The 26,973-nt window shown below is 46.9% G+C and overlaps 1 long non-coding RNA gene across 1 annotated transcript; it reads right to left on the reverse strand.

Moving 5' to 3' along the window:
• Window positions 1–6,425: 6,425 nt before the first annotated feature.
• Window positions 6,426–16,241, reverse strand: LOC140625411 (uncharacterized). Its single transcript, XR_012024752.1, has 2 exons — window positions 14,971–16,241; window positions 6,426–14,183 (listed from the first exon to the last, which is right to left on the reverse strand). It is a non-coding gene; the product is annotated as an uncharacterized lncRNA (long non-coding RNA).
• Window positions 16,242–26,973: the final 10,732 nt, after the last annotated feature.

Below are 26,973 nucleotides of genomic sequence, written 5' to 3' on the forward strand. Positions count from 1 at the left end.
TGGCTCCAGAGGCGAGTTGAACTAATTACTAATAAATGAACTAATTAAAAAGTTGATGTGTTGGTGGATGGATGGATGGCTGAGGGACCGGGATATGGAAACCACCAGAAATGCAGACCGAGTGACCCAATTATCAGTGGGGCAGGGACACCTAAGCAGCCCACTGACCACCTGAAGGCTGAGGGGTCTCCCCCGGGGGGCTGCCCCACACAGCCTACTCTCCCCCGACCCCGAAGGCCACCTCCCCGGGACGCAGGGAGAGGGTATGCCATAATTTGGAAGGTCGGGGACTGGACAGGACCTAGAGATCACCAACCCCTAATTTTATGTTTGAGGGAATTGAGACGAGAGCAGGGATATGAGCAGCTCAGGGTCCCACGGTGACCGCGGAGACACCCGTGTCCAGGCCAGCGTCCCAGTCCCGAGAGCCTGGGGCCTCAGCCCCAGAAAGTCAAGTCTGGAGGTGGGGAGAGAAACGGCAGGTGAAAAAGCAGGTGTGAAGAATTGAATACATCTCATGGCAGATGTTTTACAACCGAGAAGGTCTTCCTTTGTCGCAAGAGAAGTTCCCAGTTCCCCGAGCCTAGGGCCGGCCCAGGCGTGTCCCTCCCCAGTCCTGCAGGAAGGCATAGAGAGATCTCGGAGGGGACAGGACCCGTGTACAGAACGCACTCGCCGTGGGCCCAGCAGGCCACGGGCTATTCCCCAAGCTTGCCTGGAGCAGTCCACGTTCCACCAATGGACATTTGCACCCCCACCCCTGCTCCTGCGCCCCCAACAGCACCTGGGGAAAGCCTCCCAGCTTCTCTCCGTGAAGCCACCGACCGTCACAGCCAGAATGGCCTTTCTGGGCTCCAGGGGATGCATCCTGGCTCCCGCACCAGCCAGGCCTGGTTATGAGTCTCCGTTCCAGGGCCTCCACACTCCCCATCTCCATATCCCCAATTATCAACGGGGGTGAATCCCAGCCCTCTCCTTGAGGGGTTCCAAACGTGGGATTAATGTGAGGACATGGAGAAGTTAGTGCAGTGCCTGGCACTTAAGAAATGGGGGGGTCTCAAGGGGCTGACAGCCAAAGGCTCTTGGACCCCAGCGCTGGAAGCAAGGACAGTGTCCTTCCCTTGAGAAAAGGGAGGGCTCTGGTCGGTGCACCTGGCATCTAGCACAGGGGTTTAGAGAGATAAAAAAGTGGAAGCGGTCACGGGAAACGAGGGGAGACCAGAACAATTACCCACAAGCTGAAGCCGGAGCCCATGTAATTAATTCATGGGCTACCCGTTTAGAATGGAATCGCTCTACCTTTATTTCCTTACCTGGTAGAATTAGGTTTGGCAATGAATTGTAGGAACTCCAAAATAACACTGGCTTAAACACAATAGAAGTTTTGTTTTGTTTTGTTTTGTTTTTAGTAAATAAAATTGGAATTACACCAAAAAAAAAAAAAAAAAAGAAAGAAATGGGGGGATGGGGGGGGCCTGATTGCCTCCCTGGGCGGTCTTGCTCCTCATGCGGTTGCGATTTGTGGTTCCTTGGGTCTGCATCCTACCTCCCCTCCTAAGGAGATACCTGCCTTGTTGGCGGGAACTGGGCCTAGTTCATCTTCCCACACCCGATTTGCCCTAAGCTCTGCCCGAAGTCGGCACCTGGTGAGCATGTGCTCAGTTGAAGTAAACTAGACACAACAGGATTTCAACGTAGCCAAGAGCAGAGGCCTACAGCTTTTGGGAGAGGCCTGTGGTGCTGCCTTTCCAAGTAGGCCTCGGAGGCTCTGGGTAGAAAGGGAGAGCGGAATATCACTGTTGGCTCCATTATGACTTCTCTTAGGGCTGGTAAAAGCAGGAGCAACCACCTCCACCGAGGAAGGACTTCAAATCGTGCATGTCAGGTGCAAAGCATTCAACGCCGTCTCATTCAACGCTTACCAAAACCCTGTGAGGTAGACGCTATTACCCCTATTTACAGACGGGGAAATTGAGACTCAGAGAGCCTGTCACCTGACAAAGGTCAGGTGGCACACATGCGGCTGAGCTGGGCCTCAAACCTCAGACTGTCTGACCCCAAGTCCATAGTCCTCATGCCAGGGCCCCAAAAACTCCCTCTCCGTGTGCCCTGGTGCCTGTCTCTGTAGGCTCAAGCTGAGAAGGGTTTTTACCCTCTGAAATAGTTGGGGGGGGGGCAAAAAAATCAAAAGGAGACTAATATTTTGTGACAGGCGAAAAGTATAAGAAATTCAAATTTCAGTGTCTATAAATAAAGCTTTATTGGAATGCAGCTACATCTGTTCCCGTATGCATTCCCTGGCTGCCTTTGTGCTTTCACAGGAGAGCTGGAATATTCGCAGCAGAGATTGCATGGGGCCTCCACGCCTGAAATGTTTACTATCCGGGTCTCCGCAGGAAAAGTCTGCCGACCCCTGCTCACTGCCACGCTGCCTCTTACAGGCAAACTTCCCGCAAGGGAAATGTCCCTTCCAGAAAAGTCGTGCTACAGAAAGGCGCTCATCCCTGCAGCAGTCCAGCCTGTTTCTGCCTTGCCCTGTGCGTGCTGAGCCCGCCGCAGGCTCCTATCACCCGGCTCCCAGCGCGACCTGCGAGGCAGAGCTGAGGGCAGCCTCCAGACTCCGCCAAGCAGGGACAGGCCGGAGCAAGCTTGCAGGAGAGGGAGAGGGATTTAGACTCAGAAGTCAGCTCCACGTCGTTAATGCCTTCACCCCCTCCCCTTGATTCATGGTTTCCTGTCACATCTTGTTCAGCTGTGAACATGCCCGGGCCCCACGCAGGGACAGGCAGGCCGGAACGCATGAAAGCTCGGGGGCCCCATGCCCGGGGGTGCTTGTCGGGCTTTGCCCTGGCCAGCCGGCAGAGGCCCATCAGCAGAGCCCTCCCTGGGGGCGCCTCAGGCCATCCCCTCCTGCCCCGAGCCTCAGTCTCCTCATCTGTAACATGAGAGGGTAGCTTGGCTGCTCTCTTTCCCACCAGCCCCGCACACCTGCAGAAAGCAGGCCCTCCTCTTCAGATTGCACAGACACTCCAGGACACCATTTGCCCCTCCATTCCCCCCACCCCCACGGGATTTTGCTCTTTGTGACATTCCTTCGTTCGGCAAGAATTTCTGAGCACTGTGTGTCCAGCTCTGTAGGGCGTAGAGGAAGCAGGAGTAACGGAGAAGCTTTCCATTGGTTTCAGGACACAGAATGTATGTACCAGGGGAGAAGCTACAGAACAATCCCAGAGGATTCAGGTTCCTTGGACAAAGGCCGAGTGCCAGTTATCTCCTCGGAATGTTCCAGGTGCTTTCATATCCCTGCTTCTATTTAAGCTGAAACACGCCCCTGTGGCCCGAGCAACCTTAGACCCATTTTACAGATAAGGAAACGGAGACTGTGAGGGGTTGCTTGAAATTAAGTGGCTGTTAAGGGGTGAGGCTAGGCTTTCAGTGCTGCTTCCAAAGCCTGTGTAGCTTGGAAGAACAGAGCTGCCCTCCTCCACCAGAGTGCAGTGGGTGCCTCGACGGATGCAGGGTGGGACGTTAAGACAGGGGCAGAGGGAGAGGGAGACAGATGTTAAGCAGGCTTCATGCCCAGTATGGAGCGCAGCATGGGACTCGATCTCACAACCCTGAGATCATGACCTGAGCCAAAATCAAGAATCCGATGCCTGACCGACTGAGCCACCCAGGCACCCCAAGAAGAAAAATCTTAACTGAGCCCTTACCCAGCAGTGGAAAGATCGTTGGACCAGCGATCAAAGATCAAAACTTCTTCTAGACTCAGCTCTGCCTTTGAATGAGCTACGTAGCCCTGGGTGGGGTTTGCTTCCTCCCTGAGCCTCAGGTTCGCCGTGTGTAAAACTACGGTGGAGAAGCTGGATGAAGTGCTCCCAAGGTACCGCTCACCTTCCCCGCTTCCGCACAGATGCTGCTCTCAGGCGCGGGTTTCACTGTTCAGCCCTGGCTCTGAATCGCAAAACTCAGCCCCCGTGCGTGCATCAGAACCTTAAAAAGGCAGAGAAACCCTGATAAAGCTCGGCTAGTGGAGCTCTGTGGGTTCAAACCGCAGAACTAGGTTTAAGGAAAGAATGGAGCCTAAACGTGTCCTCCCCTCCTAGCCCATCCTGCTTGGGCTCCGTGGAATTTGTTTTCCAAGAATAACTTGGGCTTCTGTTGAACTTGAGTTTTCTGAGCCAGGAACCAAGACAGGCATGTGGAAAAGGAGGCTGGGGTGGGGGTGGTGGCAGAGGGCTGAGGCCCGAAGGATGGGAAGGAAGGATTAGGCAAAGCGGGGACCACAGCTCAAAAGAAGAAAGGAGGGCACCTGGCCAGCTCAGTGGGTAGAGCATGCGACTCTTGACCTTGGGGTGGTGGGCTTGAGCCATATGCTGGGTGTAGAGATTACTTAACAACAAAATCTTTAAAAAATAAAGAAAGAAAAGAAGAAAAGGAGGAAAGGAGGAAGGAAAAGAGGGAGGGAGGGGGAAAGGGGAGGGGGGTCCCAAGTCCTTTTGAGGAAACAGTGAGGTCATCAGTTGACTTTGATGGGCATGAGCCAGCGGTGAAGAGGAAGACCCTGAGCATCTAAGCGTCCTGAATGCTGTCAGTGAATTAAAAATGTGACTTGACCCTCCAGGGGCTACAACCCACCTAACACCCAGATCTTGATTTCTTTTTCTTTTTCCTTTTTTTTAAATTTAAATGCAGTTTGCCAACATATAGTATAACACCCAGTGCTCATCACGTCACGTGCCCTCCTTCCTCAGTGCCCATCACCCAGTCACCCCATCCCCTCACCCTCCTCCCCTTCTGCAACCCTTTGTTTGTTTCCCAGGGTCAGGAGTCTCTCATGGTTTGCCTTCCTCTCTAATTTTTCCCCACTCAGAAAATCTTGACTTCTAGATCTTGATTTCTGATATCATCCTCCAACACAAGGAACCAGGGCTCTTTGGAGAAATGGCTGATTCTAGGACTGTAGCAAAAATACATATATATGCATTATGAACCTGGAACATCTTATAATGCCAAAAAATAAGGAAGTGCTAAAAAAATATGCTTTAAAAATTTAAAAACCCGGGCAGCTCCGGTAGCTCAGCGGTTTAGCATCGCCTTCAGCCCAGGGCATGATCCAGGAGAGCCAGGATCGAGTCCCATGTCGGGCTCCCTGCATGGAGCCTGCTTCTCCCTCTGCCTGTGTCTCTGCCTCTCTCTCTCTCTGTCCCTAATAAATAAATAAAATCTTTAAAAATAAAGTTTAAAAACCTGCATTCATAAGAGTATGTCAAAGGGACACAGGAACCACCTAAAAGAGTTCCCAATGGACAAAGCTGGAAAAACCTGAACAGCAATGTAAAGCGATAATGAGGTTCTCACCCAAACTGTAAAAGAGCCACAAATCCAATCAGATATCAATATATATGGTATAAATATACAAATAAATGCTTAAACGGGGAAGAAGAGAAAAATCTCTCTTAGAGAAGAATTCCAAGTGATTTTTGTAGATAATCCTCTCTCAAGAAGAGGGGAGCAGGGCCCCCCACTCTATAGGTGTGGGCTGTGCATAGTGACCTCCTTCCAAAGAGCACAGCACGCAAAAGGGGAAAAAGAGTAAGTGGAGAGTGAAGAAACTTGACACAGGCGGCTGCCTCGTCCCCATGTCCTCACACGTCTCTTTCTCTTCCTATTAGGGCACTTGCTCTGTTGGATCAAGGTACGACCTCAGTTAACTTTCACCACCTTTCCAAAGCCCCTGTCTCGACATTCCAATCCTGGGCAGACACACGCGTCCAGTCCGTAGCACTTAGGTACCAACCCAACAACATATGTTAAGTCTTGTGGGCTGGAAAATGAAGTGATGCCAGAAGAAAAAACCAGCAAGATGCAGATTTTTAGGTAGAGATATATTCGGGATAACACTACTGCAATAGCAAAGCATTGGAATAAAACCAAAGATTCATCAATAGGCTGTCTGGTTTAAATAAATTCTGGTAGATGCGTACGATGAAAACACCCCGCAGCTCTTACACAGCAGGAATGAGGGCGCTGTCTGTGTCATGCCGGGGAAATATTGCCTCGGTATCTGGCTAAGTAAAGCATGTAGGTGAGCAGCTATTTAACTTGCAAAACTTTGGTGTAAAAAAGAAAACATAAGGCGGAATAAGTGTCTTCGCATTTTGTCGTCTGTGCACAGAAAGTCTTGGGAAGGTTGTACAAGAAACTGACCTAAAAAAAAAAAAAAAGAAAAGAAAAGAAAAAAAAAAGAAACTGACCTGTTGGCAGTTGAGAAGGGAGTGGAAATGGGGTGATGGGGAGCAGGGCAGGGGGGAGGAATTCTGTTTCTCTGTTTCTGTCGCTTTATTATTTTATTTATTTATTTTTTTATTTTTTTAAAGATCTTATTTATTTATTCATGAGAGACACAGAGAGAGAGGCAGAGACAGAGGCAGAGGGAGAAGCAGGCTCCATGCAGGGAGCCCGATGCAGGACTCCATCCTGGGTCCCCAGGATCAGGCCCTGGGCCAAAGGCGGTGCTAAACCACTGAGCCACCCGGGCTGCCCTGTCGCTTTATTTTTGAATCATGTGAATGTTGTACTTATTCAAAAAATAAATTGGGAAAAACACCACTGAAAAACAAAATGAGATGATCTACAGAAAATTGTTAACTTGAATAATAGTGAGATGCTATGTGGTGATGACGAAAGTCAAAGGCGCTGGGCAGATAATTAGAGTAGAAAAACATCGCCAACCTCATTCAACTGCCTCCCACGAAGTAGAGCCGCAGTCGGGTTCCTACTGATTGATTGATTATTGGTCACCCTTTAAATCTTACGGGCTGACAAGTGTTCTGATTTACTAAGTCTTGGTCTTGTTCTTAGTGACTCACTTGGGGTGGGACTTTTTCTTTTTACCTGTAGCCTTATTTCTGTTTGGTAGATCCTTCCTGTTCCTCTGCTCTTTTCCCCACAATCTTTACTGATTATTTTGATTGCTGTGGGTGGGTTCTAGAAATGGCTTTTCTGGATTGAGGTGATTATCTGCATGGTTATATGTAATGTGAATTTTTTTTAATAAGCTCTACCTCCTGGTTTTTCTATGCATGGGTCATAGTGAATTTGCTTAATGATTTCTGTGGTTTGGGGAGGATACCTGGAAAGACTTGGATTTAAGTGGCTTCAAATAACCCACAGGAAACCAACAACTCTTCATGTTCTGTTCTGAGTATGAATTTGTTTGAATGATAGGTCTATATGCCCATCTGGACTTTTGTATTTTAAAATGTTCTTTAAAATTCCTGTGTGCTGTCTTTTATTATATATACCTCATCTGGTACCCAAATTTAATTGTACCCTTCTAAAAATTATTAGAATTGCCCCTGTCAATAAAAAATAAAAAATAAATCTTATGGGCTGAGAAATAAAGTAATAATAGACGAAAAAAAACAGCAGAACTATTCACAGATTTTTAGATGGAGAAGACACTGAAGGAGCTTCAGGCTCACCAAGCAAAAAGGAAGAGTCAGGGAAGGAGAGCGACTCGTGCAGGCTCATTGGCAGGGCCTGAAAGCTCCCGGGCCCTGGGCATTTGTGCTTTGGGAGGCTCTCCATCACAGCCCGCATGTGCATCCGGATGCACCCACACGGAGGAAATTCTGTCCACACAATCTCTACAGCATATTTCTAACTTTGCTTTTGAAGTGGTTTGACTATTAGTAACTTACTGAATGTACGTACGGTTGCTTCTGATTCCAGGGTATTTTGATAGTTACCCGGGATTCCTGCGAAGTCCAAAAACCTCGGCTAAAAATTATTTGCCCAGGAAATCTGTGAATTCTATGTTTAATAGCTAATGAAGGCGACATAAGGAGAAGTTGTAATTAAACATGTATTAGTTTTGATCTTGCAGTTTCCTTTGGCTATCGTTTCTTCCCGAGACTTAGAAGTTCCCTAAGCCCTGCACAGCTCATAAGCAACAGGCCCTGTGAGCTAGTGGTGGAGGAGGTGGGAACCCACACTTACGTCCCCCCAAACCAACGCGCCCCACGAACACCGGTCTCCCCTACTCTGACCACAGCCCCCCGAGCATTGATTCGGTCAGACAGAGAAGTGGTTTCCTGCCCGCTTCCACTTACACAGATGCTTGTGGGTGGCGGTGATGGGAGCCCAGGAGGCCCAGCCCCCTGCCCAGCCCTTCCCCATCATTCCCGAAAGAACCTGCCTCTGTCAGTGCCTCCCACCAAGCCTCCCGTGGACTCCACACATCACCCAGACCGCACAGAGCCCCCTTTCCAAGGTTTCTCAGAAAGAATCACTGCTAAGTGAGACAAATGGGCAAGGGTGGTGCTCCTTAGGGGCTGACCCGGGCCCGGGTGGAAGGACGCTGAGAGTGTAAGCTGGGGACACGGAGCGGCCGCGAGCGAGCGGAGGCCAGCCAGGCCCTGGTTTTCAATGACCGCAAACCCAGCTCTCCTGCAGCCTCATTTTCATTTCCGCTGAGATTGGGGGTTGGGGAAGGGGGAGCGCTTTGGACTAGGGGTGCAGTGCTGTGATATACTTGCAGATGAAGGCGAGGCAGGATGGAAGCAGCCAGATGGCCAGGATGCAAAGCCTCCTAGGATAGGGTCACAACTTCTTTCGCCCTTTAGGGACCCGAGGGAAGACTGCAAGGCAAGACACGGAGTCGGATTCTGTCTGTTGTACAGGACTCGGCAGGACAGGGATGGCCGCGTGACGGCCCGTACTCCTACATCTCGGAGCACACAGGAGACAGAGCCACCCAGGCAGATGGGCACTGACCCCGGCCCTGGTACATACAAGTGTCAACACATTATTCATTGACTGCAGCCACCATCCGTTTAATTAATTCCTGCATGTGCTCGATGCTTAGCCCATGGCTCCCAGACCTCCCCAGCGCAGGCCCCATGAGCGCGCAGAAAGCACGGGCCTCCGCTTAGCGCTCTAGTCAAGTACAACGGTGTTCCCAGCTAACACTTGTGGCTTCTCTCCGGCACCAGGTATTTTGCTAAGCATCCACTCTTGTCTCGTTGAAAATCTCTGAGCACCTCGCTGAGATGGGGATCGTTATTATCCGCATTTCGGAGATGGGGACGCTGAGGCCGGAAACATTAAATATCTCCCCAGCATCACACAGCAGCTGGGAGAGCCAGAGTCACAAAAACCCAGGTGGTGGGGTTTAAGCCACCCTCTGACCAGTGCCTCCTGCTGCCTTCAGACTTGTGATCGCTCTCACAGGCTAGCTGGGACCCGAGCTGATGCCCACCGCAGGATGAGAGAAGAACCCTCCACTGGACTCGGAGTGTCGTTCATAAAGCACCTGTCCTCAGGGACACCCCGTCTCCATTCCAACCCGCTACCACTCACGCCCCGTGCAGCTGGCACTAACCTACTTGGTACATCCTCCCCTTTGAGTCTCGCGACCACCCGATGAGGAGGCCGGGGCAGTCCTTTCCATCCTCTCTCAACACCATGGGGGAGATGAGCGTAACAGGAGGGAGGAGACTTGCCAAAGTCACTGCAAGCATTTGGGGGAGTTGGCGTTCTAGCCCAGTTGTCTAAAGCCAAAGCCATCTGTGAGGTCGTCATGGGGAGGGGAGGGAGACTGTCCAGGGTCCCTGGCTCTGTGGCTGGTCCTTCCTCACCAGAGGTCGGGCTCTCAGGGATGCTCCGTCCTGCTCGACGACAGCCATTCCTCCCCAGCCGAGACTCCCTCGTGGATCATCTGTTCCTTCTGGTCTTGCAGTTCCCACTATTGCCCTGATGCTCAAAGCACCAACATGTCCCTGGGGGGAGTGACCTGCCAGCCCCCTAATTCCTTCATCTTGAGAAAGTTCACTGTCTCTTTGGGACAGAAAGGAGACCACGGACGGGGGTGAGGGCGACAGCCGAGGGGCGGAGGGGGACTGCAGGCCGTCCAAAACTTCGTTATGGATCTGCAAGGTCGGTCCAGCGTGCTGCAGACAGACAGCGTGCTGCCTTCAGGAAGCGGGAGGAGGAGGCCTCCATCTGCTGACATTTTCTTTGACATTCTCTTCTGCTTCCTGTCCCCCACCCTCGCCTGGACCACCTCATTCTTGTTGGTCTAGCAGTGTGAGAAGGACGCCAGGATTCAAGAGGGGGCATCCTGTGACCAGGGCGGGCTGCACGGGGCTTTCTTGACGGAGCGAGGTCCCTGTTGGAGGCAGTGTGGCTGCAAACGAGGCCAACTCTGCACCCAGGTCCTGAGAGTCAAAGGAAAAATCCCAAAGGCTAAAACCTCAAAGAAGTCCGTCAGTTTCTGGCACAGCTAGCTTGCCAGCTACCCGATGTGACCACGGGCAGATCGTATATCCTCCCCAGATTCAGTGTCTTCAACTGCAAAATGAGGCTGGTGAGAGACCTACGTCCTCAGTATTGAGTGAAGACCCAATGAGACCATCAGAGTTCCTGTGAACTCCAAGCCAACAGAGAGATATCACTCCCCAGTCTCTAATCACCTGCACCCCTAATTGGCTGTTACGCACAGATTGAGTATTAGATTCTACCCCAAATTGTTTTATTGGGAGAGACAAAAAGGCAACCCAAATTTTAAAGAAACCCAACGAAATATTAGCATGGAGAGCTGGCTGGGAGAGCCAGGGGCGCACTGAAGCCAACAGCAGTCTTGACAAAGAAATGCCAAGGTCTCTAACCTTTGCGCCCCACTTCAAGGGGCATTGGCCCCTGACCCACAGGTAACACAAATATTTTTTACTCCAATGTATTTCTTAGTTCAGTACACTCGTCCGTTTTCCCCGGGTCCTCTGCACACTTATCAGTATTGTGGCTGCCTTTTCAGCGGGAACCCTCGAATCTGAAGTCTGATGAAAATATCAGAGGCATTTGTCTAAAATGCCAGTTACTGGGTTCTAAGTCCAGAGACTCCGGCGTGGACCCTGCAAGTCTGCACCTGTGGATGACCCCAGATCCATTCCTTCAGAACCCCAGCTTCAGGTCCTGTTCGTCCCAAGGAGCTGAGCCTGTGCCATTTAACTGCCCGCTGTATCACCAACACCCAACATCAGGAAGATATTTGCCAATAAATCAGAAATCCTGGTAAGGCTGACCAATTACTTCTTGAAGGATAGACTCCTTTGTCCCCACTATCATTGCACAACTTCAAGCTGTTGCAATATTCCAACCCTTCCTTAAGAATAAAATTCTGGCAATATTAGGCTTCCCATATTGGGTTTTTCTGACACCCTCAGGCTACGGTGAGTGACCCTTCTTTGTGGTTCTACAGCTTGCAGACCATGCCAGCCCTTATCTTATATTCTATCTGTTGACTTTACTGCTAGTCTCCCCTGACTTGGAGGAGGCTTGCCCCTTTTCCTGAGGATGAGGGACTATGTCCCTCCTCTTCGTGTTGCCATCTGGACCAGTGATCAACGCTAAATCAGCAGTGAATAAACCACAAAGGGTACTCAGGGGGATGGGTGGTAAATGCTTTGGGATGGGAGAGGGAAGTGGGCCCTCTGTGATGTCCTATTACAAGCACCCTCTTGTTCTAGGATGAGCCACATAGCTGCGGGTGGTTGGTTTTCAAGGGATGGAGATTCTTTTTTAATTTACTTATTTACCTTAGAGGAGGGGAGCAGGGAGAGGGGCAGAGGGAGAGGGAAAGAGAGAATCTCAAGCAGACTCCCTCCTGAGCATGGAGCCCCACATGGGGCTCGATCTCACCACCCTGAGATCATGGCCTGAGCCAAAACTGAGAGTTAGACGCTTAATTTGACTGAGTCACCCAGGCGCCCCAAGGAATGGAGATTTTTTTATCTTGGCCATGGTCTGGGGATTTTGAGAAATTATTTCAAGGAGTGGGCATCAATAGATGTTCCTTTTGATGCCTAGTGAAGGGTCATTTCGTTCTTCATAACAATTTTGACATCTTAGAGCAGGTGTTTCAATTGGCTCATGTCAGAGGATCACTCACACTAAGATTAAATTTGTTTATGTAGCAGATCATCATGAGCTGTATTACTCCACCAATATCTGGTTACCTCCTGTAAGAGGATCGCGCTTACCCACATTGCTGAGCTGCCATATGGCCATGTGGCTTGCATTGGCCAGAAACAGAAATACGGGCAGAAACGATCAGAGTCACTTCCAGATGGATGCCATAAGAGTAGGTTTGTGCTCCAAATGCCCAGGTCCAGAACAAGGATGATGATAGGAGCAGAGCCCCAAGCCAACCCACAATGGACAGAGTATGAGCAAGTAATGAACGTTTGTGCTGAGAGCCCTGGGAATTTGGGACTTGTTACTGCCATGTAACCTGGATGCCCGCATGTCCCCCTTTTTTTTTAATCAATGAAAATATTCACACACAACTAAGCTGGTTTTGCGATTTTTAAGAAAAGAAAATAGCTTTCTTAAAATATGCCTCCGGGGGCCTCAGTTTCTGTAAAGTGAGGAGGGAAATATAGCAAAATAATAACAACAATATAAAACGTTAATTGAATGCTTATCATCAGCACTTTAGGTAAAGTATCTCATTTTGTCCTCACAACAAACCTAAGAGGTGGGTATTGGTATTTTCATTGTCCTCATTTATGGACAAGGGAACAGAGCTCTGGAGAACTTAAGAAGCTGCCCAGGGGAGTAAGGATACTAAGGATAATTAGTGACGTAATGCAAATGGTCTAGCACAACAGCCTGGTCTTTTAACCTCTATGTCACATCTGTGGGGTTCTGGTCTCTTAGCCTCTGTGTCATATCTGTGGGGTTGTTTCTAAGATCCTGTCCATCTGGACGTGCAAAGAGTCTGTGACATCAACATATGGTAACGGCTGTCGCCCTAGGTCTTCGATTTTGAAACCAAGACCCACTTTCACCACTGCCTGAATTTTAGAGAGTTAATAAAATCATTTGTGCTGTGCTCTGAACATCTTCAAGGAAAGCACAGGGTAAATGAAGTGGGTGCCCCAGTCCACAGAGGAGGAGGAGCCTCCCCCGGGAGCAGGAGGTCCAGACGCTCTCCTGTCCAAAGCCGCTGCCTTGCCGTGGGAGAAATGTGCTGCCAATACAGAGAGCTTTTCTGCTCTTGCTGCACTTTTATAGAGAATGAAATCACCAGAGAAGTGGTGGCCGGTTGGGGGGGTGTGTCTCTCTTGGGAAGGCTAGGGCGGAGCCTGGTGGCCTCATCATGTGGCTCTAGACTCAGGTTTGCAGCCTCTTGTCCCAGGGAATTTTGTTCATTATATCCTACTAATCCTCACAATGGGCACTTCTCAGCCCCCTAAGGAGGGGACATGGGATAAGAATTTTCCCAAGAATGGAAGCCCCACTATTTTCATAGAATGGCATTGAGAGAACACACGCAAACTTCCCACGTCTTGTGTCCAGGTAGATCTAGTAAAAAACCAGACCCTCCTGCATCAATCTCTCTTCTTCTGTTAAACGAAAAGACTGTCTTTGGGAAGACATTCTTACTCTCCATGGCCCTTTCTCCTGATGATCTGGCTTTTGAGAGTTCAACTGATCTTAATAGAGACTAGTTCCTTCAGTGGGGTAGAAATGTCAAACCAAGGGCATCTAGGTTCTCTCAGTTATGAACCTCTCAGCCACAAATCCGGCTCCCAAACAACGCTGAACTCCACCAAGGCCTGTTGCAGATCCCATCCTGGGTTCTTGTCATGGAAACAGCCCGGAATTAGGCTTTTGGTTCCATCATCATCCAGTGGTATGACTGTGACAGGTCACTTCCCTCTCTGGATCTGCATCTCCTACTCTTTAAAATAATGGAGTCGGAGGAGATAGCCTCTAAGTTCGCCCCCAGCAGTATGATTCCAGGATACTGTGACGTCTGGGGACATTGGCATAACTGTCTTGCCTGAATGAGCAAGGATAGTATCATTGGTTTACCTCTTCCCCACCACTTCCTCCTCCCTAAGTACTGTTGGAAGGGTGATGTCTCTTCAATTTCTGTCCCTCTACTCAGCCACAACCAACTCTCCTCCTGCCCCCACTGTCAGTGTATACAACCTATGTAGGGATGAAGATGCCACCAAGTGTCATCAGCCACTTCGTTTTGACCCTCAGCAGCTCAGGCAAAAAGACACGGCTGAATTGCCATTGGAGTGTATCTCAGAATTTCCCTCTTCTGCTTTCTTCTCATCTTCCATTAGCTGAGTTCATGGAGGCTTGGTTCCATTTTGCCATTTCTAAAAGAGTAAAAATGTAAGAGGGACAAGATTGGGAATTTTTAGGGCCCTAAGCAATATAATTTGAGTAACCTGTGCTTTTCTGTGAGAGAGCGATCCACCAACAGCTGATGGCCAATGACATCAGCAGGTCAGCTCCCTCTCGGGCTCCTCGGACCACAACCCCAGTGCCCTCCATTCAGATGCTCCTTGTGATGCCTTCCTTTGGGCCACTAAATTTGTATTCCCTTCCCAGTGTCCTGCAGTGCTCCCCAGGACCCCCAGCTGATCTTGGCCCTGACTCATTGGTGCTGACTCAACAAAGAAAAGCAGACCCCTCAGGCAGCCGGATGGTGGACCTGGGCCAGAGCCTGCAGGAGTGGGCGGGAGGGCAAGCAGAGGCGGGAAACCCATCAATCAGCCTGTCACCAAGTCTTTGCCGAGCCCCCCTACCCCGCCCCAGGACTTGGTCCCATGCCGACCTGCACGGTGGGGTCCCACCAGAGGAAGGGGAGAAGACAGGAGTCTTTATTTTATTGCAACTAAAGATGCAAAGTTGGAGCTCTTCCCTTTTGGGGGTACCCAAGTAGACAACCCACCGTAGCTCCCAGGAGCAGGGTGTGAGGACTGCTCAGTAGAGCTGCGCAGTGGAGCTGTGGGGAAGGCTGGAGTGGGGCAGCCAGGGTAGGGCTTTGAAGCTGTGTTTGCGAGGCTTTGGATGTAGGATTAAGATAATGTCTGCTGTTCAGAAGCAAGAGAGAGGAAGCAAATGGAAATCATGGGGGGATTATAAAGCCCCCAAACTCACCCCCTTGGGATTGCTGTTGCCACCAGCCCTCACTTCTCTCCAGCTGGGTGTGGGGCACCTCCTTTGAGTTGAACCATTGTCTTTAAAATGTCCCTGCTAAACTGAACCGACTCTGTTATTCTGAGAGTGACTCTTGAGCTCCATCTGTTCCCGGGATGGCACATACACAGAGGGGGACACAGGCCATGCGGGGCAAAGGGGCATGGGGGATGGCAGATGCGGGAGGCTGTGCTTTAGAATCCCAGAGCCCTGCAGCCTGGAATCCTGCCTCAACGGTTTACCAGTTGGGTAACTGAACTGGGGGCAGTGATTCAGTCCCTTGGAGGCCTGGTCTCCTCGTCTAGCCAAGAGGGACGCAGCAGCCCCCTCCCAGACCTTGCCAGAACGTCCCGTGCGCTTCCGTTGGGGGACGCTGTGTGGGCACCGAGTGCCGGAGAAAGGGAAGGAGCAAGCTGGCCGTGGGACAGCACCGGGCCATGTCGGTCGCTTTCTCTTTCTCCTGCTGCCAGACTGGAGCAAACCCCACCGAGGGCTCCCTCTGCCGTCCGTTCTCTGCGCTCACCATCCTTTAGAAACTAGGACAGGACAGGCCTGGGGTGGGGGTCGGGGCGCAGGAGGCGTGTGCCCTAACCTCATCACTGCAGGCCTGTTTGCTAACATTCCCTCCTGAAAGCGGTCTTTCCTCCCCTACCTCCCCCGAAGGCTATGCTTTTGTCTCGTGCCCAGGTGGGGCCTCCCATCAGCACAGTCCTTCGCAGTCGGCAGCTCTCAGAGAAGCTGGCTCTTATCTGAAAAAAAAAAAAAAAATCTCTGCAGTTCAGTTCAAGCCAGTAAACAACGGAGGGAAAGGTGGATAAGACCATTTCTAGGTCCAAAGCTCATCCCTCTTCTGCATATCATCCGTGTCTGAAGCAAGACGTAACCCTGACTTCTGGAAGCGTCTGCCTGGCCGCCTGTAGGATGGGAGAAACAATCATCTGAAGCCCATGAGGCTGGTGTGGGAAGGCGGGGGGCCATGCAGGGGCAGACGAGGATCGACCATAGAAAGAGCAGGGTCAACACTAGCTTTGATCTGAAAGCACAGTGTATTCGAGTGACTGGAGGAAGTTCCGCACAGCTGGTGCTTAGAGAGGACACGGGACATGGCAATCGATTAGGCTGGAAAGGTAATCAGGGGTCGAGTCCCGGAGAGCCTCGTGGCATCCGGTCCCACGGTTCCCCGGGGGCAGCGCCGTCGCGAGGACAACTGAGCTCCGGGCAGGCCGAGCCCCTAGAACACAGCCGGGCCCCAGCGAGGTGCTGGCTAAGCATTCCTAGCAGAGCCCCCCCCACCCCCCCGCCCCGATCATGACTTAGGAACTGAGGCAGGGACATTGACGAGTGGATGAGTTAAAGAAACAGGTGCTTGGGGCAAAGGAACATCAGGAAAGAGAAGAGCCTCATGTTACCCATATAATTGTAGCCTTTGCATCGCAGCAGATTACACCACTGCTTGTGTGTGCATGCACACATGCACATGCGCGTGCACACACACACGCACGTCCCTCTCCAGACGAAGTCCCTCTCCTGCTGGCTTCCTTCCAAGTCATACTTGCACCAAGCATCCCATTGGCTCTGCCCAGTGGTGGTGCCATTAGGGTGTCTCCCTGCATCACTGTAACCTTTTGACCCACTTTTTGGGGGGCCGCGCTCTCACTTAGCTTCCCGCATTGGTTCACATCTTCATTGCTCTAGTTACTCAATTACGAAGCCCGGTGTTTTGTGACAGTGTACTTAATACTACCCTCCTTTAAAAAGTACTGAAGTTTTTTAAAGGACGAAAAAGTTCTCGGAGATTCTGAAAATGTGGTAGGAGACCTGCACCCCCCAGATTGAGGAGTGCCTGCCTGCTAAATTGAATCGCATTCAATGAAACATAGCTTAATGATGCATTACCAATGAAGAAATCTTTTTTCTTACAAATGGTAAAAATAATTTTTAGTATAATTAGCAAAATGAAAATACTAATATTTTCTCTTCAAGCTAGCAAATCCTAGAAAATACACCCAAGTCCATCTTAATTTTATATTAGTGGGTTGTATGTCCCAAAAGACCTGTGATTATTAACTCCTTTTGGTTCTCTCTCTCTCTCTCTCTCTTGCTCTCTCTTTATTTTTTTCTTTTTTTACCTTAGTCTGCTTGGTCACATTATGGCGTTCTGGAAATTTAAAAATAACTTGGTGCTTACTAAACGATAATTTTACACAAGCTCTTAACCATTTTTATATATGCCCTCAAGTCGAATCTTCCAAACCTTGCTTACTCGCCAGGGTATGGTCCTTTCTTCTCTACATTGCATCGCCCTCTAGCGCTATATTCGATGCTTTGCAGACAATATGGGCTGACCAATTTGAAGGAATTTATATTATTTGTAGGTGAGTACTTTTCTGGTTTACAGATTAGGTTCCCAAAGAATATATGGAAATCCTTGGGTTCCAGGGGCAAAGTGCACTATATAAACCTTCAAAAATATCTAAAGAACTATACATGACACCTTATGAAGGTTGTTTTCCAGTCAAGACACAAAACAAATCATGAATATAGCTATATACATGCCAAATGATTAGTTTTCCCCCTGTTGACATTTGTAGGGATCTGTCAATGTTTAATGACAAACCAGAAAAAAAAAAAGGGACGTCAGGCTTTTAATACCAGAAAACAAACCCATAGACCAAGGGGGTGGTTCTAGTTCAGACTGAAATTTTTCCTTAAATGATTAGCATCTATTTTACTTTGAGCTACTGAAACATTAGTGGTTTTATGTTTTTGCTTCAGAGGAATATCTACTATTTAGAAATTAACTATTTTATATGCTTTCTAGCTTATGTTGATTCCAACTTGAGGGGTCTTTTTGGTCAATTGGCATTGGCTTTGTGGAATTTATCAGTTCCCCTTAATTTTCTCTGGTCAGTTGTTTCTCTAAGTTCTTCAATTTTCTTCAATTTGTTCCTCAAGAAATTCAGAGCATCATCAACTAATTATGTAGTGTTTTGTATCTTCTCAATGGCCCAGAAATGCTGAAAAAATGCACATGTTTTTTTCTATACATTTAATGATACAGTAGTCTCTCCTTATCTGAAGTTTGGCTTCCCAGTTACCCAGGGTCAGCTGTGGTCTGGATGCAGCTCATCCTCCTCCTGACACAGGGTCAGAAGGTCAGTAGTAGCCTCGTGCTACCTCACAATACCTATGTCCTTCCCCTCACTGCCTGTCGTCAGGTAGACGTTTTAGCATCTTTTAGCATCTCACATCATCACAAGAAGGGTGAGTACAGTGACCACATTCATCTAACTTTTATTACAGTGTATTGTTATACTTTTTCTATTTTATTGTTGTTAATCTCTTACTGTGTCTAATTTAGAAATTAAACTGAATTGCAGGTACAAACGTGTAGGAAGACAGTTTGTATAGGGCCCAGTACTAACCATGGTTTCAGGCACCCACTGGGGAGGAGGATCTTGTAAAGTGTCCCTGCGGGTAAGGGGGGACTACTGTGTACATGTCCCCCTTTGTCCCTAGCAATGCTTTCCCGCCTTCAAGTCCACTTTGTCAAATATTAATAAAGCTTTCACTTCACGGATTAGTGTTTGCAAGTGATCTCTTTTTTCAACCCTTCTGTACCTTTAGTCTCTGTGTCTGTATCCTTGTACTACTCATGATTTCTTATTCTTTTTTTTTTATTGGTGTTCAATTTACCAACATACAGAATAACCCCCAGTGCCCGTCACCCAATCACTCCCACCCCCCGCCCTCCTCCCCTTCTACCACCCCTAGTTCGTTACCCAGAGTTAGCAGTCTTTACGTTATGTCTCCCTTTCTGATATTTCCCACACATTTCTTCTCCCTTCCTAGAGAAGAACACAGGCAACACCCTTTTTGAACTCGGCCACAGTAACTTCTTGCAAGATACATCCACGAAGGCAAAAGAAACAAAAGCAAAAATCAACTATTGGGACTTCATCAAGATAAGAAGCTTTTGCACAGCAAAGGATACAGTCAACAAAACTCAAAGACAACCTACAGAATGGGAGAAGATATTTGCAAATGACATATCAGATAAAGGGCTAGTTTCCAAGTTTCTATAAAGAACTTATTAAACTCAACACCAAAGAAACAAACAATCCAATCATGAAATGGGCAAAAGACTTGAACAGAAATCTCACAGAGGAAGACATAGACATGGCCAACATGCACATGAGAAAATGCTCCGCATCACTTGCCATCAGGGAAATACAAATCAAAACCACAATGAGATCCCACCTCACACCAGTGAGAATGGGGCAAACTAACAAGGCAGGAAACAACAAATGTTGGAGAGGATGCGGAGAAAGGGGAACCTCTTACACTGTGGGTGGGAATGTGAACTGGTGCAGCCACTCTGGAAAACTGTGTGGCGGTTCCTCAAAGAGTTAAAAATAGACCTGCCCTACGACCCAGCAATTGCACTGTTGGGGATTTACCCCAAAGATACAGATGCAGTGAAACGCCGGGACACCTGCACCCTGATGTTTATAGCAGCGATGGCCACGATAGCCAAACTGTGGAAGGAGCCTCGGTGTCCATCAAAAGATGATGGATAAAGAAGATGTGGTCTATGTATACATGGAATATTCCTCAGCCATTAGAAATGACAAATACCCACCATTTGCTTCAACGTGGATGGAACTGGAGGGCATGATGCTGAGTGAAGTAAGTCAGTCGGAGAAGGACAAACATTATATGTTCTGATTTCTTATTCTTTAGATCTGTCTTTCCTTGATCTTGATATTTTGTGTATGTAATCCAACTTGACCAACTTTAACTTTCAACTGAAGCATTTAGACTATTTGTATGTGATGTTATCACTGATGTATATACAATGTATGCACATATATATGTTGCATATGTGTATACACTTAATCTACTGCCTTACTGTGTACTATTTGTCCTTCTAGTTCTTTCTTATCCCCCCATTGAGTGCCTTTTAATTGATTCCACAGTACTGTTAGTTATACATTATTTTCTATTCTTTTAATGATTACCGGAGATTACAACACATATTTGATTTGTAGTTTGACCCCTTCCCAAACAATGCAAGAACTGTATGACATTTTAACACTATTTACCCTCTTTCTTGACCTATATGCTGTTGCTCTGATACATTTTACTACTACCCCCCAAATTATTATTATTATAATATATATATAAACAGTCTGTAGTTACTTGTATTTATTTACCCTTTTCCTTTTTGTTGACTTTCAGCCCTTCCTGCATCTTCAAGTCTCCTCCTTTGATTATTACTTTCTGTCCAATGGGTGGGTCTGCAGTAATAAAAGCTCTGTGTTTTTTTTTGTTTGAAATTGTATTTTATCTTCATATTTTAAGGATATGGATGCTGGATACAGAATTTGATGAACTTTGAAGATATAAATTGTCTTGTAGAGTCTGTTGTTAAGAAGTCAACTGCCTTAGGGGCACCTGGATGGCTCAGTTGGTGGAGGACCCAACTCTTGATCTCAGGGTTGTGGGTTCAAGCCCTATGTTGGGTGTAGAGATTTCTTAAGAAAAAAAAAAAAGTCAGTTGCCTTAGTGCTTCTTCTCTCCTAGCTTCTTTTAAGATATTCTTTTTGTCATTGGTATTCATAACACTGTGATAGTCTTAGGTGTGATTTTCTTTGTATTTATTTTGCCTAAGGCTTACAGGAATTCTTAAATCTGTGGCTTTCTATTTGTTTTTTATTGTTTTTGGAAAATTCTTAGCCATTATCGTCCCTCCTCTCTTTCTCCTTCTGGGACTCCAATTACACATGTATTAGAATTCTTCATTGTATTTCCTATGTCTCTTATACTTATTTGTTCCTTTCCTTTTTTGTCCTCCTTTCTGGATATTTTCTTTTGATTTATCTTTCTAGTCACTGATTGTCTCTTAACCTGTATCTCATTTGCTGTTAAATCCATCCATGGAATTCTAATTTTAGTTATTAAAGAATAGTCTTTTTCTGTGATGAAATTCTTAATCTTGTCTCCTACTTCCTTGTCTATTATTAAGCAGTTGTTTTTAAGTTAGTGTCTAACACCTCTGTTATTTGGATACCCTCTGTTATCTTTCTCAGTTTTCTATTGTTTCTCTTGATTTTTCTTTTCTTTTCTTTTCTTTTTTTTTTTTTTTTAAGTTATCTATACACTCAACTTTGGTCTCAAAATCACAACTGAGATCAAGAGCTACATGTTCTTCCAACTAAGCCAGCCAGGCGCCTCTTTTGGTTTTTTAAATGAAACTGTTTTGTCTCCTTGGTTATTTTTACGTGGGTGCCAGACACCATATATAAAAATGTATAGAGATAACTTTAAGTTTAGAGTATCTTTTCTTTCCCAGAGAGGATTTACATTTGCTTCTTGTAGGCAGCTAGGACACTAGTAATTCTAATTAACTAAATCTGATCATTAAGATGATTTGGAACTCATCTTCAATTCCCGTGAGGGCTTGTTTATTTCTTGTTCACTTGTCTCAGAGTGTCAGCTGCTGGGAGTCTTACTCCATAGTGGGATCTCACCAAATCAAAGGAAGAGCTAATACCAAGGCAAGAACCAGGGCAACTTCAGAAAATCTTAGAGATAACATTCGTAATCTGTTCCTTAGGACTCTTCCACCAAAAGACTCAATTCCAACTAGCCACCTCTCTCTGTGTGTTATGCTGCACAATCTATAAATTCCCAGAAGAAACAATTTGATCAGTTGTATCAGTTTGCATCATGTGACCATCTTTTGTGGTCAAAGAGGCCAGTTATTGGTAACTCCACTATAACCAACCCTGAATGGCAGAGGTAAGTTGCTCAAAAAAAGAGATTTGGGGAAACAAAAAAAACACATCTTATTATAGAACATAAGAGGAAGGAATAATAGATGACAAAAAGACAGGGAACAGATTTGGAGGAGTATATGATTTCAGCTCAGGAAATGTCAGAACAGGTTATTGTGAAACATCTGATTTGGTCAGGGTACTGGCACAAAACTGATGGGATACTCAAATCGGGTAATTGAGGGGAGCTGAATAAAGGGACCAAGGTCAACAATGTGGGCAGGGTTATGACAAATCAGTAATAGATGAAGCCCTCCGTTAATAATGGGGAGCCAAAACCACCGTAGGCCTGCAGGAGAAAGGAGAGAAAAGAAGGTACTAAATCTCACAAAGAGTAGCTATAGACAGGGGAAAGAGCCACCTAACAGAGTTGTACTCTTCTTTCTAAGATTTTATTTATTTATTTGAAAGAGAGAGCGCACAAGCGGGGTGGGGGGAAGGGGGAGGGGGAGAAGTGGGCTCCCTGTTGAGCAGAGAGCCCTACATGGGCCTCGATCCCAGCTTAATCCCAGCTTGATCCCAGGACCCTGGGATCATGAGCTGAGCAGAAGGCAGACTCTTAATGGCTCCCCATTATTATCGGTCCTAGAGAGCTCCATCTATTATTGATTTCTCGTAACCCGGCCCACATTGTTGACCTTGGTCCCTTTATTCACCAGGACACCCAAGCTCTACTCTTCAGGCCATTATATTTGAAGCAACTCTGCAAGGAGCAGGGGAAATATCAGGACTCCTCTTTCTTCCCATCTGCCAAGTCTTCTGCTGGTGCCTCCCATTTACTGGACCTACTCAGAAGCCAGAAAAGGGAACCCATTGCTACAGCCCCTTTATGGCAGGGAGTCTCCTGGAGCACAGAGCTGGGTGGCAAAGGTGATATTTCTGGAGAAACTCTAGATTGTTGGTTCAATGGCATAAAGAGCCCAAAATGATCAGAGAACAATCTCAAGATTTCAATTTCAGTAGAATTAAGGTTGTGTCCCTGGAAGAAACATTACTTCCTTAGGCACTAAGACCTCCAAACTCAAGGTCACCAGCAAGAGGAGCAAAAATGCTTTCAGTAAGTCAATTGGCCTAATTCTCAGTGGTGTGAGTCTCACTCTCATCTCTTCATTTCTTTTTTTTTTTTTTTTTCCATCTCTTCATTTCTTGATCCGTACATCCCGATTAGGGGAAAAAGCACCATATACTGTGTCTTTTAGGACAGTATCTAGCTTCATAATGAGTTAACTCCCAGCTGGTTCTATACCTAAGCCTTTGGCAAACGTAAGTCTATTAAGCAAGCTCTCTCTGGATAATGGGGCACATGGTAAAAATTATTTCCGTACGTGTGAGCCAGTTGATGTACTTTCTTTCCTTCCTTCACTGTCAAGAGACTATACAATATGGGATACAGTGATGGATGAGGCTTTCTGCCAAGTCCGTGAATGGTGATGCTGGCAGACATACTGCAGGCAGGAAAGACAAATCCACACCCATAATACACATCTTTCCCTAAGAAGACAAAACCGCTGACTTTTGCATAATGGAAGGCAACTAATGTAATCACTTGGCTGAATGGTACCCCTAAGGAACGGGGCCACAGTAGGGCTCAGCACTAGCCTCCCTGGTTGCGGTTTGGCCCTCCAGCAGAGGCAGTAGCCGGGTCACCCTTGGTAAGGGGAGGTCCAGCTTTTCTAAGCTCAAACACAGGATCAATCTCTGTTGTTATGATTTTGCTTCTGTGCCTAACGAACAAGCGCCAAGGTAGTGGCTGGGGAAAATAGAGGATAGACTGCACAGAATGGGTTACCTATTTATCTGGCCTAGTGAGAGCAATATCCATATTTTCTGGTGGGCATTTACGTGGGATACAGATATCACCAACTCTACTTGTTCTACGAATTCTATCCACATATCTTTTCCCTTAACATCTTTGTCACCAATCCTCGATTTTTGTTTTTCCCAGCTCTCTGACTAGGTGGCCACTGACCAAGTCCATTGTCTAGAGAAAGAAGACTCTGGAACGGGTTTAAGTTGGGGCCCAACTTGTTCTGCTACTCTTAATCTCTGTGACCTCGCAAATCTGAAAATTCCATTTAAAAATAGAATGCCATTGCATGGATCTGATTTTATTATTTTATAGATCAGGTGACATCAAATCTATAATGGGAAGTTTCAGGTGCACAGAATATCTAGGATCTATGTTCAGGCGACCAGGGTCCAGTGGCAAACAAGAGGCACTTTTCAAATGGATAAGAGATGTTAGCAGAAATCACTAATCCCAAACCACTCGTGTACTCTCTTATTCTGCAGCATCCTGGAACATCTCTGCCTGCCATTAGCCCTCCCAGTATATTCAAATTTGAGAAGTTATAGACTAAGTAGCAAAGTGACTTGGACCTGCTCCAAAGTCCTTGCTTTCTCCAATATCCCCTCAAAACTGATAGCCTTACAGGTTACCCAGCACATGGGACAGAGAAGCACATTCAAATGTACTGTTTTGCCTCTGAAATCCAAACAGATCCAACATTATGTCCCTTTCTTAATTAGGGGTGTCTAAGGTGATGAAATTTGTCGATCACTTTAGAAAGGATATCCCAATGACCTTAACCACTATATGCATGTCTACTAAGGTCATCTTTGGTGATGATGTATGGTGACCACACTTCCTGCCTGACCTCTTAGTCCAATTACATCCTTAGTGTAATGACAGGGAATAATTGACTTGACAGTCCCAAAATAAAACAATTAAAGGTTACATACTACTGTCCCAGGGTGCCTGCATGGCTCAGTTGCTTGGTTAAGCATCTGCCTTCTGCTCAGGTCATGATCCTTGGGTCCTGGGATGGAGCCCCACGTCGGCTCCCTGCTTAGTGGGGTGCCTGCCTTCTCCCTCTCCCTCTGCCCCCCACTTGTGTGCTCTCTCAAATAAATAAAATCTTTTTAAAAAAAAGATTAAAAAAATACTGCTGTCCCTGTAATGTGAAGATAAGCTAATTTTGAGTACATTAGAATTAGGAATGATGGGAAACATTACTAGGTTAACAGCAGTATGTCAGGGCCAGACGTATTGAATTTCCTCCAATATAGACTATATTCAGAATCATAACTGAGATTGGTTATGATCATGAGACCGTTGCTCTTGACAATTTCAGTTGTTTGGTGGTACCATTAATCTGTGATTCCTGTTTTACTATCTTGGTGTAAAATTGGTGCTGGAGTTCAATTTCTAGAGGTTTGCACCATTTGACACTTCCAAACCTAAGAGCCCTTCCTCCACTGGCCAAAGGACCACTGAAGGGACTTCACAAGTTACTAAGTGTATATATCTCATTTACATCCCAAGTGGGTGTAAAAACCACAGGATGGGAGTCATCATCTCTTTTCGACAGATGGCTCCAGTCAAGACATCATCTAACATCTGGCCTCCATTCGCTCCTACCCTGAGCAAGACCAGAGGCCTCAGGTTTCCACGGGGGAAGAACTAGAGAACAACTTACAGTATGTACTGTGGCCATGTCATCGTGTTCTCCCACGAGCTGCAATTTGCAAGGTGGTTTAGAGACAAAATTCCGTTGCTTTTAAATTAGATGGTTAAGACACAATCCAAATGATAATTCAAGTGTGATTTAAAGATACTTTTCCTCCTCAAATTATAGCCACTCCCATTTCCTCTCGGATTTTCCTGTTGTGTGTCATCTTCGTGGGACTGTCTACACAGGTGCCAGGGGATGGAAATGTAACCCCAATTAGGTCAATTAGAGGTTTTCTTCAGGTTTTTCACTCGTAGTGTCAAAAAGACAGAAAGAGAGATGTGATCTCCCCGCTGGGGAGATCTTAAGACTGTCTCTCAGCATCTGCCACTGATAACTGAAGAAAAGATGCCCTGGTGTCCTTCCCTTACGAAGCTGGTTTTTTTCTTCTATGAAGCACTCTATTACCCTCCAGTAAGATCTCTTCTGCTTTAATTAGCCTGAGTCAGTCTGTATTGCACACAAAGAACTATAGCTGAAACAAGTTAGGAATTGGGCCAGCCCTGTGATCTGGACAGCAGGGAGTCCATGAAATTTTCTGAAGCTTAGTGCTCCGCCTTAGTGTAACTCAGCTGCTGTATCTGAAGAGTTGACTGGTTCCATTTACTCTATCAGTTGTCCATCCCCTTTTCTGTAGTGCTTGGGGGAATCCTTTTACGGTTCCTGTGCAAATGCAGTCAACCCTGAATTTATTTTCCCCACAGCCTGGAGTAAGCTGAAGAGCGGCTATAATTAAAATATCTGTGCAAAGTTACTGCTTGAAACTTAGTGCAAACGTGCTACATACAACTTGACCCGTGTGATATGGGCCCACATGACAAGTTTGCGGGGACAATACAAACAGTACAAGTGGACTGAAGACAAAAGAGCAAAATAAACCCTGCCCCTAGTGGAATATCACAAAAGCCTCCAAAAATGTAATCCTAAGGGAGCTCCAGGTTATGGGCACATCATGTGGCCACACACACACACACACACACACACACACACAGTGTGACATTGGCTTCCTATTTTCAAAGGTCCTGCTTTAGTCTTTCCTCTAGGACCCAGACTGTACCTTATGAGATTCCCCAGCCTGAAGCTCACGTCTTTTCCTCCTTCAACATCATAATTCCTCCTTCTACCACAGGCAGTTTCTCTCCTGGGTCCTCCCGACCTAACATCCTCACTGAAACAGCATCGGTATCTCTGGCACTCATCCCCTCTCCAAGATCCAGGATTCTACTTATCCTGGGTTCCTGGACCTTACCATTAATGAGTGTTCTGGAACCAAAATTACCTCATTTGTTTGAAAGAAACACTGTTGTATCTATTTTACCAATAAAGAAAGTTGTCCAAGGTCACTCACTGGCTAGTAAGAAATCTAAACTCCTGCTTCTGACCCTAGCCCATGTCTTTAATCACTAAACGACACTGACTTTCTTGTTCTTATCCTTTCTACTTATTCCCAAATAAATTTTAGAAACATTCTGCTAAGCCCTGAAGACAAATTAGCATACTGACTGGAACTGCCATACACATACAACCACATGTATACATTATGCTACTTTGAAATACTCTTACCATATACTTTTCCAAACCAGGAATTTGTAAGTAAGTGTAATGAGGCATGT

Source organism: Canis lupus, chromosome 36 (assembly GCF_048164855.1).
Source record: "Canis lupus baileyi chromosome 36, mCanLup2.hap1, whole genome shotgun sequence".
Lineage (NCBI taxonomy): Eukaryota > Metazoa > Chordata > Mammalia > Carnivora > Canidae > Canis > Canis lupus.